Source organism: Podarcis liolepis, assembly GCF_965112155.1.
Source record: "Podarcis liolepis genome assembly, chromosome: 3".
Classification (NCBI taxonomy): domain Eukaryota; kingdom Metazoa; phylum Chordata; class Lepidosauria; order Squamata; family Lacertidae; genus Podarcis; species Podarcis liolepis.
The window spans coordinates 72690251-72705601 of record NC_139557.1 but is presented as its reverse complement, the minus strand read 5'-3'; the positions used below and the strand labels follow the sequence as shown (position 1 = coordinate 72705601).

Below are 15351 nucleotides of genomic sequence, written 5' to 3'. Positions count from 1 at the left end.
TTTCCCCTTTCTTTTCTAAAGCCCTTACAGCCAATCTAGACTGTGGCATTGAGTGCCAACTTCCTCGTCTTCAGCACTGCACTTGCAGAACTGAGCAGGGAGGAAGATGAGGACAAAACTAGTATTAGTTGACTCTGATGTCACTAGTCAGGTTCCACCTCAATGGCCCCCACCCAACACCAGCCCTGGGATTCCTGCTATAGAAGCATCCTGGGAAAGGAAACCTAACACATTGATAAGGCTGCACAATGCTTATGGTTAGTGATAAGGGAGAAATTCAGTTTGGTTTGCATTTTAATACAAAGCTACATTTTTGTAGTGCAATTCTTCAACCAGATAATGTGTATAAAAATACTTAGAAGAAAATGTGCATGTATGTAAAAATTACATAGTGTATGAATTGCATTGTGGTGTGGGAAACTGCTTGCAAAGGTGTGCATATTGGGTAAAATTGCATGCAAAAATCTGTATATTAAGCAGAAATGTGCACTAAAAATGCTTGCAAAAACTTGTGAGGTCTTTTTTAAAATTTGCAAAATTCTGGAGGAATGTTGCAAACTGAGTTTATGAGTGGGGAAAAATGAGAAACAGAGAGAAACTGCAATTAACAGATGTGTCCACCGCATCTATAGTTGAATGGGCAGCTACAGAAGCCCAGTCTGTTTTGTTTTGAACCCAGTTCTTATGCAACAGCATTTTGCTTAACATTTCCTAATTTTAACTCTGAAACAGCTGGCCCTACCTTGAGCATGTTCAATAATCTGTTTGTATGGTGCCACTGTTTTGCTGGCAGAAACAGGTACAGCTACTACCGTTCCATTGTGCCTGAAGCTAACTTCAGGCAAATTTCTGCTCTTTGTAAATCTTTCCCACACTGTGAGTTTCAGCAGAGCAGCTGCAAAAGAGCTGCTCAGAACTCCCTTGCTTTGGACTCGTGTCTTATTTACAGACACAGATACTTCAAAGAACTGACAGCCTCACCTGACCGGACTGTCAGGTCAAAACGAACAACCTGCCAGTTCAGTAGCTTGGACTTTAGAAAGGTTGCCCATCCCCTTCCCAATAGCCCTTTATAAATCTTTTACTGAAGTTACTGGCACTCGCAGAACTTCAAAGGAATTGTCTTACAATTAGCTACATCTTTTCTCTCACAGAGTCCTATGTCAGTGGGAGGCTTGCCCAAGAAAGAAGCAATAGATCTTATCTTTAAGCAGCGTTTAATCATCATAACCTACCTAAACTTTATGTGAGAGGTTTCACTCCAGGTACCACGAAGGGCGTTAGGCAATGTGGTTTGTGCAGCATCAGGGAGACAAAGATGCAGCAGAACCCTCAATGGAGGAGGGGAGGAAGGCAGGAGCATTTTGTTTCAAAAGCATACATCTGTGTTGTCATTGCAGGCACTTTCCTGGCTCCGCTTGCCAAAACAAAAGACAGCAAACCAAGAAAAAGAAGAAAGTGGCATTGCGTGGACAGGCGGAGTCCCCCAGATCCCGGGTGTGCCCCCCCCCGTCATGTGGAATAATGACTCAAGACAACGTGCTATGGGATTAAATTGGCCACAACTTTATTAAATTTCAGATGTGGGTAGACCTTGGCTCAGGCATTGGGCGTTCTCCCTCCCCAGTCCCCAGCCGGGGACCTAGGGAACATCAGGGTGGGGGGATAGGCCGACTCTGGAGAACATATGTTCAAGCAGAGATAGCCGCCCCTGTTACGCCACCGCCACAGCGGAGAGCAATGACGACTTCTCGGCGTATGGTCAAAGCCTCCATTCAGAAACCCCTTTAACAGGGAACCCTGGTATCGCCGCTGCAAAGAGGAAGATAGACTAAAGGATTCCGCCCAAGGCCTGATACCGCCAAAGTTGTGACGTTTTGCTAAGGGAAAGGCAAAACCTGCCAATGCAGGGGAATTCCTTTCCGGCCCTTTAACAGCAACCTTGACGTAGCAGCGCCCGCATACCTGTGAAGAAAAGTTAACCTGCAAAATAAGACATTAACTGAGGGTGGGTAAGGTGGGAGAAGCTCTGGAGCCAAGTGAGGATTCCCAGGTAAGATCCTCCCTCTATTGTGTGGGCAGGTAGTCCCTTCCCTACCTGGCCTGGTCTCCTTGGCGATGCTTCCCCCAGGCGGGATTGGACAACTGACTGAGGTAGGCGGAGACCTCCAGGTATCCCACCTGAGGGAAGGCGAAGCCAAGCCTATGTTGATGGAGCCGCTCCAGATTCAGGGGCTGCGCATGTCCACGCGAAGGGTGCCCCCCATTTTATGAGGGGAGCGGTCATTTTCATTAACTGTACCAAAAAAATGTGCTGTGGTAACAATGTTGGCCCATTCATAGATGGATAGATACAGATATAGATAAACACCCTGTGATGTGGAAATTGTTTCCCTTTGGCATGAGTCCATGTGTGAATTAAATGAGCAGCTCAGTACATTTTGCTGCCTGAGGTAAAGGACAAGATGAAACTTCCCTCAAGGCACATAGGAGAAACCAATCTGACTGGTTGTTGAATCTTACTCCAGTATTGCTGCAAGTACAGTATCTTCCACTGCACGTGACGGCGGCAGGCTAGATACAGGGCGCAGCTGTCCCCTCCCCACAACTCAGCATCTGCCACCTGAGGCAGCTGCTTTACTCTGCCTCATTGTAGGGCCAGCCCTGGAATTAAACAATGGGGCCAGTTGCACAAGTCTATGTTATTTGAGTGGCACCCTTCCAAACGTATGGGGAAAGATCTGCTCAGCCAAAATTCTAGTTGGTAGTGACTCACTCTTGTCTCCTTGCTTTTATTCTGGCTTGTTCTTATAACTATTGTATCTTGTTGTTATAATTATTGTATTTTTAACCATTTTCAAACTGCTGGTCTATGACCGTAATAAACTGATTGATTGATCTGCTCATGCAACTGTATGATGCATACAAACTGTCCTCATGGGCATGGGATCACTCACAGAGCTCTTAGATTTCTGTGTGTGTGTGTGTGCACGCGCGCACGTGTGTGTGTGTGTGAGAGAGAGAGAGAGGGGGGGGGCAGGGAAGACAAAGGCCCCTAATCTGCTTTTTCCTTGACTCAAGCATACAGCAGTACCTTGGTTCTCGAACGGAATCCGTTCTGGAAGTCCGTTCAACTTCCGAAAACGTTCAAAAATCAAGGCAAAACTTCTTGCACTCAATCAGAAGCCACGGACGCTGCATCGGACCTTCGGCTTTCCAAAAAAGTTCACAAACACTTCCGGATTTGCAGAGTTCGGGAGCCAAAACGTTCGAGTCACAAAGTGTTCTAAAACCAAGGTACAACTGTGTATGATTGAGGTAGGCTTCCCCTCGGAGTCACTGGAGTTGAGCCCCTCCTGCCCCTGTCCATAAAACGTGCCTCCATATTTGAGACACTTTTGTGAAGCCTGGGTCACAATCTGTGAGCTCCTTGAACAAGCTTTTGCAAATCCCAGTTTGTCAGGCTCATTTTCCCCGCTATTAAAAGGGAGCCTAAGAAAAAAATAGCCAGCCTGAGATTTGAGAATAGGAAGGGATAGAAATCTACATCAGATTAGAAGTGTTCACAAGGAAACATGAGAACATAAGAAGAGTCTGTTGGTTCAGGCCAGTCTAGTCCAGCATCCTTTTCTCACAATGGTCAGCATGTGGGAAACCCTGTGGGACCTGAGCATGAGAACATAATCCCTTCCTGTAATTTCCACCAGCAGGTCTTCAGAAGCATTCCAGTCTCTGACCATGGAAGCAGAATAGCCATCACAGGTAGTAGCCATTGTTAGTTTTATCTTCCATGAACTTACAGTCTGTATACAAATGCCAAGACCACACAGACTCATTAGAGTGAAGCAACTGAAATGTTTCCCATGTTCCCAAATGCAAAATTGCGCTTCCTGACTCTCTGTGGAGCACATCTCAGTTACCTGCTGGATTTGTGGGAGTGGTAATTTCCCAACAAGCGAAGATTGCAGCTGATCCTAATTGCATTGAACTCAGGTTTCCTTTGGCATTTTGCGCAAGAGTAACAGGCCATGTGGATGAGTTAATGCAAACACACCAGATGGCTCCTGATTTACTGGAGCTCTGGTGAGGCAGCTTTTGGAACGGTCTGCTTACAAAACTGTCTGTAGAAACGGCAGAGGATTTATAGCGCTTTCAATATGATACTTTATCACCCCAATGGACATTTTTTTGTAAGGAGACTATATCCAGCCAACATCAGTAGGGATGTCTGGTGAAGAATAAGCAAGACAATCATGGAATTGGGTGGTTGTTGTTTTGGGTTTTTTTTCCAGAAAAGGGCATTTTATGAGTTCTCTAGATTAAATTGTGAATTCATCTATATTACTTGAGCAATGGCCATTTCATAGCTATCTGATGGCCTCCTACAAAATATACTGTATCATCAAGGTGGGGGGGGGGATTCTTCTTCCTTCTTCCCAGTAGCCCATTTATCATTGCTTGGTCTTCCTGGACAGATAGATCCAGGGGCCGCCACTGTGGGCAGGCAGCTGAATCGAACAAGTGCAGGTTAGACCTTTTCACTCCCCAAAGTGAAGTAACTGGGCAAGATGTAATTAGATTGCTCTGTTGTCCCAACCCCATGACAACCCCACTTCGGGGGTCTGAGGGTCTTTTGCATGGCAGTGAAGCCACAATCCCTTTGCCACACAAAAAGCTTCAGGGAATACCATGACCAGGAGACCCCATTTCAACATTAGAATTATGCCATTCCTATTTTGATGCATTTTTAATCTTTGTTGGAAGCCACCCAGAGTGGCTGGGGAAACCCAGCCAGATGGGCGGGGTACAAATAAAATTATTATTATTATTATTATTATTATTATTATTATTATTATTATTATTATTATTATTATTATATTCAAGGGTCTCTCCCTGCTTCTAAGAGGCTCAACAATTGTGGCATCCCTGTAGTTTTGCTGCATTGTTCATTCTTTCTTCATAAATGAACTCTGAACTCCTAGTTCCAAATCTCTCAACTTTGTCTGCATATTTCTTAATAGGCAGACATTTTTCAGAACTTAACGTTCTTGATTTAAATGAAAAGTGGGTGGGTGCCCAGTTCACGTGGCAGCTATATAGCACTGGGAGGAAATAAACTGTGGCTCTAAATATCAAGCCAGTGAATAAAATTTGCTATGAGTCAGGATTTATTTCACATTTAATTGGTGCATAGTAAATTATATGAGCTCAGGACACCCTATAAATGACTAAGTGATTAGTCTATTTTCTGCTACACCTCCCAATTTAATATGCACAATTTTAATTAATGGGATGTTTTCCTTTCTTCGTTCCAAGACATTAGGAAAGATAAATAAAACCAAGACTTCTAGTGTCTGCGACACCCCACTTGGGTGCCTCCCCAGGACTCAATAGATCACAACAAATTGTTGCCATCTATTTATCCTTCTTCCAGCCATGTGACACTGTTTGTAACCAGGTCATTAAGAATGAATATCTGAAGTAAGAGGCATTCTTTCAAATACCTCACTAATAGCAAAAATTGTCCTGCATTTTACTCCTGTCTTCCCAATCTACTGATTTCCCAACTTTTTTCAAAGAAGGCAATGTTGTCTACTATAATTCCTTTTATAATGCTATGTTTTCATCATTTCCTCCCATTAACTTTAGACTGCATCCCTAATTCTTTATGTGCCTCTGACCCATACAAGAATGTTTTAGAATCTGCCACAGACAGGAGCAGTGGGGAGTGATGCTGGGAGTTGCAGCTCATCATCTGGAGGGCACCAGGTTGAGGAAAAGCTGAAAGCCCTGGTTATCGTTTTGGTGATGTTTCTTTCTTCTGATGTGCGAAGTAAGAGGGAGAGAGGTAAGCAAGGAAAGTGTGTGGGATTCATTCCAGCTCCATTCTTTTATCACACACCCAGGCTAGGATCCTAAATCTACTTACAAGTTGACAAGTCACACTAAACTCGTTTCAGTCTTACCTCTGAGCAGACCTGTGTAGGAACAGGCTATAAGACCAAACTCTCCTTCTCAGAACACTCAGATTCAAACTGAACCTTACAGAGGAGATCCATAAATGGACCTGGGTCTCTCTTTTGCTAAGAGAAGGATTTGGACTAGGCTATGGCGCTGTGGGTTAAACCACAGAGCCTAGGACTTGCTGATCAGAAGGTTGGTGTTTCAAATCCTTGCAACGGGGTGAGCTCCCGTTGCTTGGTCCCTGCTCCTGCCAACCTAGCAGTTCGAAAGCATGTCAAAGTACAAGTAGATAAATAGGTACTGCTCTGGTGGGAAGATAAACGGCATTTCCGTGCGCTGCTCTGGTTCGCCAGAAGCGGCTTAGTCATGCTGGCCATATGACCCGGAAGCTGTACACCGGCTCCCTCGGCCAATAAAGCGAGATGAGCACCACAACCCCAGAGTCGGTCATGACTGGACCTAATGGTCAGGGGTCCTATGGTATGGCAAGAGGATGGAGTGGTCATGCATTCTAATTCACAGTCCTCAATATGAAGGGCTGACAGAGGACAGTCTTATGTCTGAAGCGTTTAAAGTCTACAGTGGTACCTTGGGTTACAGTTGCTTCAGTTTACAGACTCTGCTAACCCAGAAATAGTACCTCGGGTTAAGAACTTTGCTTCAGGATGAGAACAGAAATTGCGTGGTGGCAGCGGAGCGGCAGCGGGAGGCCCCATTAGCTAAAGTGTTAAGAACAGTTTCAGGTTAAGCACAGACCTCCAGAATGAATTAAGTTCTTAACTCGAGGTACCACTGTAGTTGAGAGAGAAAGCCTCCCAAGAAGAGAAAGCAGGGACCTTGAAGTTGCTCTGGACAGGAGACTCAGCAGGCACACAGGTCACTTGGTCACAGTCTTCCCTACTGTGATGAAATCTGTTGTAATGCTATTTTAAAAAAAATTAATACATTAGCACCTATAGATATATAAATTAGCATATGCAAATTTTATGACAATCCATGTTTCCATTCCCCCACAGTGTGCGTGTGTTGCACTTCCATATTTTTGGCAATGTGTTTGGCATTTCCTCCTATGCCCATTCCCAATACAACACTCTCACCACCAACTGCAGTTGCTATTAGCTGCAGGGGAAAGGGGGATTTGCATCGAGGTATGGAAGAAAGGATTAAATCCCCGCTGCGTCATGTCCCTGAACCAAACTGATGGAACCTGCTTTCCAGACAAGCAAAATGTGGCAGGATCTCCGATCAAGTATCTCCTTTGTAACATGTAACTTGGACCTCATCTGCAGAACAGCAGGTCCTTTCTGCCTGTGGCTTAACATTGCAAGCATTCACAAACTGGAAATAGATTGTTGGCGACAGCATTGTTTTTTAACTTATTTGTGTTTGTTGGCCAAAAAGGTAAATCCAGATTAAACAGGGAGGAAGGTGGCCTGGCATTTGGATGCCAATGTGGCATTGTGTGGCTGCTGTGAAAACCTTGCACGCACGAGCAGCACCAATCTCACAATAAACACCCATCAGGAGCCACAGCTGGTTGCTCCTGTCTGGTGTACGAAGCATTCTGTTGCTCCACAGACAGAAAAGATGCAAGAGTAGTATGAAAACACTCACTTGGGAACAGCTCCACTGTAGTTCCATGAGAAGCCCAAGCCTGGACATGTTTTCTTAGCCAGAAATCACACTAGGGCCATAGCTCAATGCCAGAGCATCCACTTTGCATCAAATTCAATTCCCAGCATCTGCAAGTAGGGCTAGGAGTGTCCCCAGCCTGAACCCTAGAGAGCCATTGCCATTCAATGTAGACCAGACTGAGCTAGCAGACTATTGGTCCATCTAGCTCAGTCTTGTCTACCAATATAAAGGATATGTTCCTAAGTAAGTGGAGCATTACAGCCATACAACACAATCATTTTTCCTCAGAAGTAAGTCCCGCTATATTTGATGGGACCTTCTCCCAAGTAAGTAGACAAGGATTGCAGCCATACTCTGGGAAAAGTTGGTGCTGAGAAAAGATGTCTATACAAAACTGAGAGGGACGGGAAAAGCCCAAAGCGCCCATGGAACACCTCAAAGGGACTCAGCACAGTCAAATGTAAGCAGACTTCACACACTTCATAATTCTGCTTGTGAGAGCCGCACAGCAAATAAGAAGTGCTACTAAAATTGATGCTTCTCTCTTTCAGGGGAGGTTTCAGAAACAAGGTGCTTTTGCCATTTGAATGGAGAAATCCACGCTTGCACATAAAATATAGGTGGTGTGCATTTTATACTCCCTAAGAGGAAAATAAAGGCATCTCTTATTGGTGACTGGAGTTAATAGGAATTGATAAATTGCATTCCGTCCCAATGGGCAGGAAATCTCAAAAGTTTTAGATTTCTATTGTCAGAGAAATTACTTCTGCAATTCCACCAGCAGGAGTGAATTTAACTGTGGTGTGTGCAAGGGGGGGGGCGGGAACAGAGGCGTTAATCTTATCAGAGTGTGACAAAAATCAGAAAATTCACAGCTTTGTGACTGCAATGTATGACTGCTCAAGTTCCAAGGGCCCTGTTTAGAAAATTCTAATTTATGAATGCCACCTGCATATTTTTGCAGTGCCGACTTGAAAGTTCAGGCTTCTTTGGATGTTGCGAGGCTGTTCTTCAAGCTTCCTCAGCTGCATCGCCTGGAGAAACCGAGGGGAGAGCGGAGAGAGGATTACGGTTTGAGCTCCGCGGGGCCCGTTTCACACTCCCCCAAGCATGTCCCTTTTGCTCAGGGATATGCGAGCGCATTCCGCAGTTAGTTAAAATACTGCACTGCATATGAATCTACTTACTGAAGTCTGAAGTTACTTTTTAGGACCATGTATATTAATAAAAGATTAGGTGGTTTTAAGCAGAGTGTAATGCCTTGAAGAATGCATTTCCAAAGAGAGAGAGAGAGAGAGAGAGAAAGAAAGAGAGAGAGAGAGAGAGAGAGAGAGAGAGAAAGAAAGAAAGAAAGAAAGAAAGAAAGAAAGAAAGAAAGAAAGAAAGAAAGAAAGAAAGAAAGAAAGAATTGCCCTTATTTTAATACCCAACCTTAAGGATCCATGCAAGGCAGAGAGAGGCATGTCCAGTGGGAAAGATCCCAATTCCTCTTCCTTCACCCAATTCTACATGTGATAGTTGGGTGAAACAGACTTGGGGTGGCAGATAATGTGCTGGGCAAATAATGAAAGTAAAATAGTTTTCATTGCAAAAGACTCATGAAATATTCCTCAAATTCAAAATGCATGTTTCATGACAATTCACTATTCAGTTTAGACTGAGGCCCAAATGCCACAATTGTGTCCCTTATATGGATTATAGCTTTTCCCTGCCCGCCCACCCCCCAAAGAAGAGGAGTGAAATCCAGGTTGGCTCTTTGACTTCCCCACGCCTTCAACTAGAATGTCAGGTGCCCCCTCAAAAAAAATAAATTGAGAAAGTGATTGCCTTGTTTCTGAGCCTATCCGAAGTCAACCCCAGCTTCCATCCACAGTTGGCAATTAGGGTTCATTTGCAGGCTTCCCAGATATATAAAAATGCATAGTGACATGTTGATTAAAATCAGGTTTATGCTGCTTTCACAGTTCACTGTATTCAAGAGTGATTCACCACCATCGAAATTATGACAATCAAATGTTAAAATATAATATCCAGGAAAAATTTACACCTTCACCAGATGACAACTTTGTGGCCAAGGAAATTTTATCCTGGCTGAAGAATAAATTTTTGTGTGGGCAGCTGTTGAAGACAACGACTGTGATAGGTTTTCAATTCGCTTTGATCCTTGACGCTCTTGACAGCCTCAAGATCCCAGTGTGAGTTCCCATGGGCATGTGAAGCTCTCATCTGGGAGTTGTTAAGTTAGTAATCTATAGGTAAACTCTTCCATTATCTGCCGAGACAGGTGAGTGCCCACAGTAAGTAGGTAAACTGGAAATTCTTCTGACTTAAATCTTACCCAAGCTAATGAAGAACTGCAATGCTTGCCTCTTTGAGACCTCCCAAAGAATGCTGGGGCCAAACCCTAATAGCTGCATCAGCATCTCTGCTCCATAGATATACTCCTCTAAGCGTTCCATAGAAAACCTACTTGCACATTTCTTGAGAGCTTCCACTTCTATATTAGTAAACACCACCTGAAAGAACTTTACTGTATTGTGCACTTGTGTAATTAGCATTTTACTTTGATGACTGGTGGTTGGGAAAGTTCTTTAGGCTGCCATTGTGGGTACTGTGCAAAAGCCTAGTGTGCTTCCTAATTAATCAAGCCCAGATAAAAGCACTTGCATGTCAACAGCGGGGGTGGGTGGGGGGAGCTTAAATGCTGTGGAGAGAAAAGTCCAGCAAATGTATACATAGAGCATACACACAGCAGAGAAGACAAAGAGTTCTTGTCAAACACAAAATAAATGTAGCCCGTAGAGACCCTGCAAGCAAATGCTGGACCACAATAGCAAGCATGATACCCATCTAATCGTGTATGGAGGAATGCTGCTGCCAAATTTTCTCTGTAGCCACAAGATACCATTTTATTTTCTGGTCCATCTAGCTCTGATGTTGCAGAGGATAATTAGTCCCAAGCCTTGCAACACAATTTATCTTACACTGGGGATATTCTGCCATGTTCCACTTCATGTATAGTTTGCTAACATTGGGGGGGGGTTAAAAAACATTTACCAGAAGAAAAAGGACATGCTTGGGATCTTCAAGTGATTCTCTTTCTGAAAGTATAGGAGCTGCTTTGGATCAATGGGGCAGAAGTCACCCTGTCTCAACGTCCATTAAATGAAAGAGAAATAAATCTGTCAGTCTCTTCAGCTTTACTTTTCCAGTAGGTGCGACAAAGTAGCAGAAGAGAAGAGTCTGTGGAAGAGAAAGCAGAGAAGTAAACAGGAGCATATTTATGTCACATCTCTGAGGGTCACTGGATACCCCTTAGATTCTTCTCGGGCTCAGGTTTTGATTGCCAGGAATTACTGTCAGGGTTGTAAGACTTGCTTCACATGGAGTCGAGCATTTCAAGTCGATCTGGCCTCGCCTTCTAAGCTGTGTTCGTATAATATTAGAACCCTCACTAGGTGGGTGCCTAGTTATTCCAGCTTTACCGCTGGGACTAAATTCACCCTAAAACCTTCTAAAATAAATTAATAATAATAATAATAATACCAGCATCTGTGCCACCCAGAGAACTATCTGGAGTACTGAGTTGTAACCCAGAAAGATTCTCATTATTCTTTTAAAATATTTTTTATATCTCCCATTTTACATTCCAATAGTATAGCTTAAATAAAACCAAAAGTGATATTCTAGAGTGAGGAAAGGTGAGGAGAGAGAAGGTTACATAACGACAGAGTATTAAACCAATGTGAATAAATTATAAGGAGGTCTTTCATCTCTGACTTTATCATTCCAAAATGGAATGAACAAGCACCCTTCCTCAATAAAATTGTCTTTGTGGTTATAATATGCCACATCCCTTTTGTGTGTTCGTTTTATCATTGACACAGGACTCATTCACACTTCTGCTAGCCCCATGACTGGAAAGCATAGGTCAGAGCAGTTTTCCACTTGACCAGCACTTTCTCTGCATGGATGCAGGCAGTTTCCCTCTTTCCCCACTGCTTTCCCAGGGAAAACACTCTCTTTAATGCTAAAGCAGAGCAAACATCAATCTGGAAAAACCCAAATTGCTAGACAAGAGGAAGTGGGGATAAATCCACAGTCTCCAAGTCTTCCTCCTCTCTAACCGAAAAAACCAATTGTGCACTTTCTCAGTAACTCGTTCCAAAAGACAAAAACATTAACATGGATTAAGATTTGCCCTAATTACAACACACAGACTTACTTAACCAAGAAGTTAGTTGCATTTACACAAGAGAATGCAATCAAGATAATAAGAAGCAAGCGTTGAATTTACCTTATTATACTTCCCCAGGCTGGTATAAGAAGCACAGAAGTTACATCTTACTTCATTACAGGCAAGTCCACAGCAAAAGGCAGCCATATGACTGGGACTGCCTGCAGATAACCTGCTTGTTGAGCATTACTTCAGACTTCTTTGCACAAAGTTTGCAGGGCAGTTATATGACGTTTACTGGTAACTGAGGATTCATTCTGATTTGTTTGCAGGGAGGCTATATGAGAACATATAAAGTGACTGTTATCCCAGTGCATTTCCAGTGCATTTTCTCATTTACTGCCAAATGTTTGGAGGAGGGGCAGGAGTAGAAACAGGTTTGTTGTACAAGAACACAAAAATCACTTTCTGCAAAACCTGAATATACAAATATTTGATTGAACCCCATCTGCTATTAGGGATTGGGGGGTTGATTCAGATCACATTTAGAGGCCTTCCTAATTTACACTTTCTGAAACTATATGTGAACCGAATCAGAGCCATCCTTTGAAACTTCGACTCCTCTGGATTTTGCAGTGCAGTTCTCCAGCCAAGCGATGTGTATATGCTAAGGTAAAATGCATATGTTGGTATATATTAACATTTATAATGCATCCAGGAAGATTACTTTGTAAAACTGTGCATATTAGGCAAAATTACACGCAAAGGTGTATATGCTGGGAGAAATCCACTGGTGAATTTTCGTGAATGTGGAAAACTGAACATAAAATTGGAAAAAATGAAAAGATGAGGGGGAAACTGAAATGGACATCCCTACCTGTAATATGGTGACAGCCTGGAAGCTGACTCAGCTAAAAATCCAAGATCTTCCCTGCTTCTTGTGCAAAGAGGCACAGCATGGAATTCAGCTTTTGCCAATTCCACTTGTGGGGTATGAAGCCTCAAACTCCTAACACCAGCTTTACATTCTCCCCCCTTCCCCTTATTACCAGCCTTAGCCATGAAATTGGCTCTATCGGAAGGGCACAATTTGATCTAGGAAGCAGAACAACAGGCCAGAATGAGTGAGGTAGCTCTCTCACATAGGACATAAGGTAAAGTACATTTAAGTTTGTCCTAGCCAGTGCTCTCCTCAGTTGTTTTGATACTGTCTGGGAGTATCATAAGCCAACACATTGAGTAATTCCTATGGGATGAGTAGCAGCTAGTGCCTGGAATGTCAGCAAGGATCACTCTGTGCAGTCTTGCCCTTTTGAAATGGAGGCTGTCTCGCCCAGGCAGATTTTAAAAATGCACAGAGGCTTATATATTAAGCCCAGACAATTTTGTATTATGTATTCCTAACTTTGTTTAAATATAAATATTTCAGCGGATGGAGGCAACTGTTGCAAGTAATTTCCCAGATGTCCTAAAATGTGTGTGTGTATATATATATATATTCTATGACTTCATCAATGCCTAAACATGATAGAGAGAGAGAGAGAGAGAGAGAGAGAGAGAGAGAGAGAGAGAGAGAGAAGGGGCTTGCTTGTTTGTTTAGTCAAACTGAACTGCACTAAACAGCTGATATCCATTTGTGGATATATAAATTCTTCATGCAAGCTAGCACAAGACCATAGCTCTCCAAAATACATGTTAGATCAGGGATAGTTACGTGGTGCCCCCTCAGATGTCATTAATTTCCATAACATTTGAAACTTAGCATCTCACACCGAGTCTTTGGCACCACCACCTCTGCTTGGCTCCAGCTGTTCTAGGACACAGTCCTTTGGGTATCTAGAAATTGTACCTCTTTATCTGGGTTTCAACACTCCTGTTCCCAGCCTATTAGCATATATGGTAATAACTTTAAACTGTATGTCTGTAAGCTATACATGCTGCTCATGCTTGTGCTCCATGGAGGTGACTTCAGTGATGTCAACACAATGGTTTGACTTCGCCTCAGGAGGCACACTCCATTGTCTCGTGAGACAGATGTATGCCAACAACAACGGATCTGGATCCAAATCCTATCTCGTCTCAGCAGTGAGCTCCCAGGCTGGCCTTCAGAACATCACCAGCTACCAGCGGGAGCAGTAATTCATGATGTTCTTCATGAACCAGAAGGAAATTAACAACAGGTGTTGGATAGTGCATGGTTCCTGAATATCGTTCTATCAATGGAATATGAAGACACAGCATGTAAGCCTTTAGCTACCTTTTGTCTCTTGAGTAAACACAAGAAGCCCTGCTCTCTGTGAAATGATGAAGTCAGCTGTTTGCAAGGTTCTGAGCAGTAACAAAATAGTAACCCAGAAAATGAAACTTCGGCTGGATCTACACACATCAAAGAAGCATTTAGGTTAAACACATTGTAAGTTTCAACAGGGAAAACAGGTAGAGAATAACAGGACTCCATGTCACCATCTTGTGGCACAATGTTATATAATAATAATAATAATAATAATAATAATAATAATAATAATAATAATATCTTTATTGTCATTGCCCCCTTCGGGGACAACGAAATTACATATCGCACATGCAACGCATATAAATCATTTTTTCTTTACCAGTCTAGCTGAATCCTTGAGCTGGGCATAGCTATTCCATTTCAGAAGCCTGGATTCCTTTTTTTGGTACTTCACAAAATAGATTTATCAATGTACCTTTCTATAAAAACAGCTTTATGAAATCAGAAGCAGCCATTAAAATGTCAGTATTCATTCTTGCTCAAGTTTCATCACCAGAGATGCACATTTGGCAAACAGAATAGTGTTAATGGCTGTGCTGCAGGTACAGAAGAGCATAATAGAACCCAGTTCCTTATTTAACAATAGTAAAAAGTAATAGGATACATATTTTGGTGTCGGAAAAGCAATCAGCACACCAGGGAATAAAATCATTGAGTAAAAATGCGCCACTTTCCATAGTCACTTATGTGAATTACTGCACTTTAGACTTGCCCGCTCTCTCTAGTTGTATAATGGACAGTGCAAAATGCTTTCTTCCCCCCACTCCCTTGCACATCTTAGAGAATTCATAACAAGTGAAAAACTGAGTAAGGAGAACACATTTTAAACTTAGGGAACGATGAAGACAGCAGCTTTGGCTGTGAAAACTTCCGCTGTGAAGTCTTCAGAGCTGGAGATACAGGACAGATCATTACAGGTAAGCAAGGCAAAAAATGGTCTTGTAACACCACCAAAACAAAGCCGTAACATTTGTCTGTCTTGAGCCAGAGGGAAGGAGAGAGAAAGTCCCAACATATTACCCCATTTGATAGATATAAACAAGCCTTTTAAGCAGGGATTTTTCACAGTCTGCATCTGTATTAGAATTGCTCTTAGATCTTTTTGTTTTATTGCTTGTTTGTTTGCCACCCTGGGCTCCCTTTGGAAGAAGAGTGGGGTATAAACAGAGTGTAGTTGAGAGCTGGTCTTGGCCTTTGGAAGTACAGCCCACACTAGCACTTATACAGTGTTATATGTAGCATTATTTTGAGAGCCAGTGTGGTGTAGTGGTTAAGAGTGGTA

At 42.8% G+C, this 15351-nt stretch overlaps 1 long non-coding RNA gene across 4 annotated transcripts in view; it reads right to left on the bottom strand.

The window, feature by feature from the left end:
* Window positions 1-12940, bottom strand: part of LOC310703889 — a 45854-nt gene extending 32914 nt beyond the window's left edge. For all 4 annotated transcript variants that reach the window (XR_014524430.1, XR_014524431.1, XR_014524432.1 and 1 more), the window contains exons 1-3: window positions 12654-12940; window positions 10657-10842; window positions 8548-8633 (exon numbers count right to left, since the gene is read on the bottom strand). This is a non-coding gene — a long non-coding RNA (uncharacterized lncRNA). The remainder of the gene's footprint in view (window positions 1-8547; window positions 8634-10656; window positions 10843-12653) is intronic.
* Between the last annotated feature and the right edge of the window lie 2411 nt (window positions 12941-15351).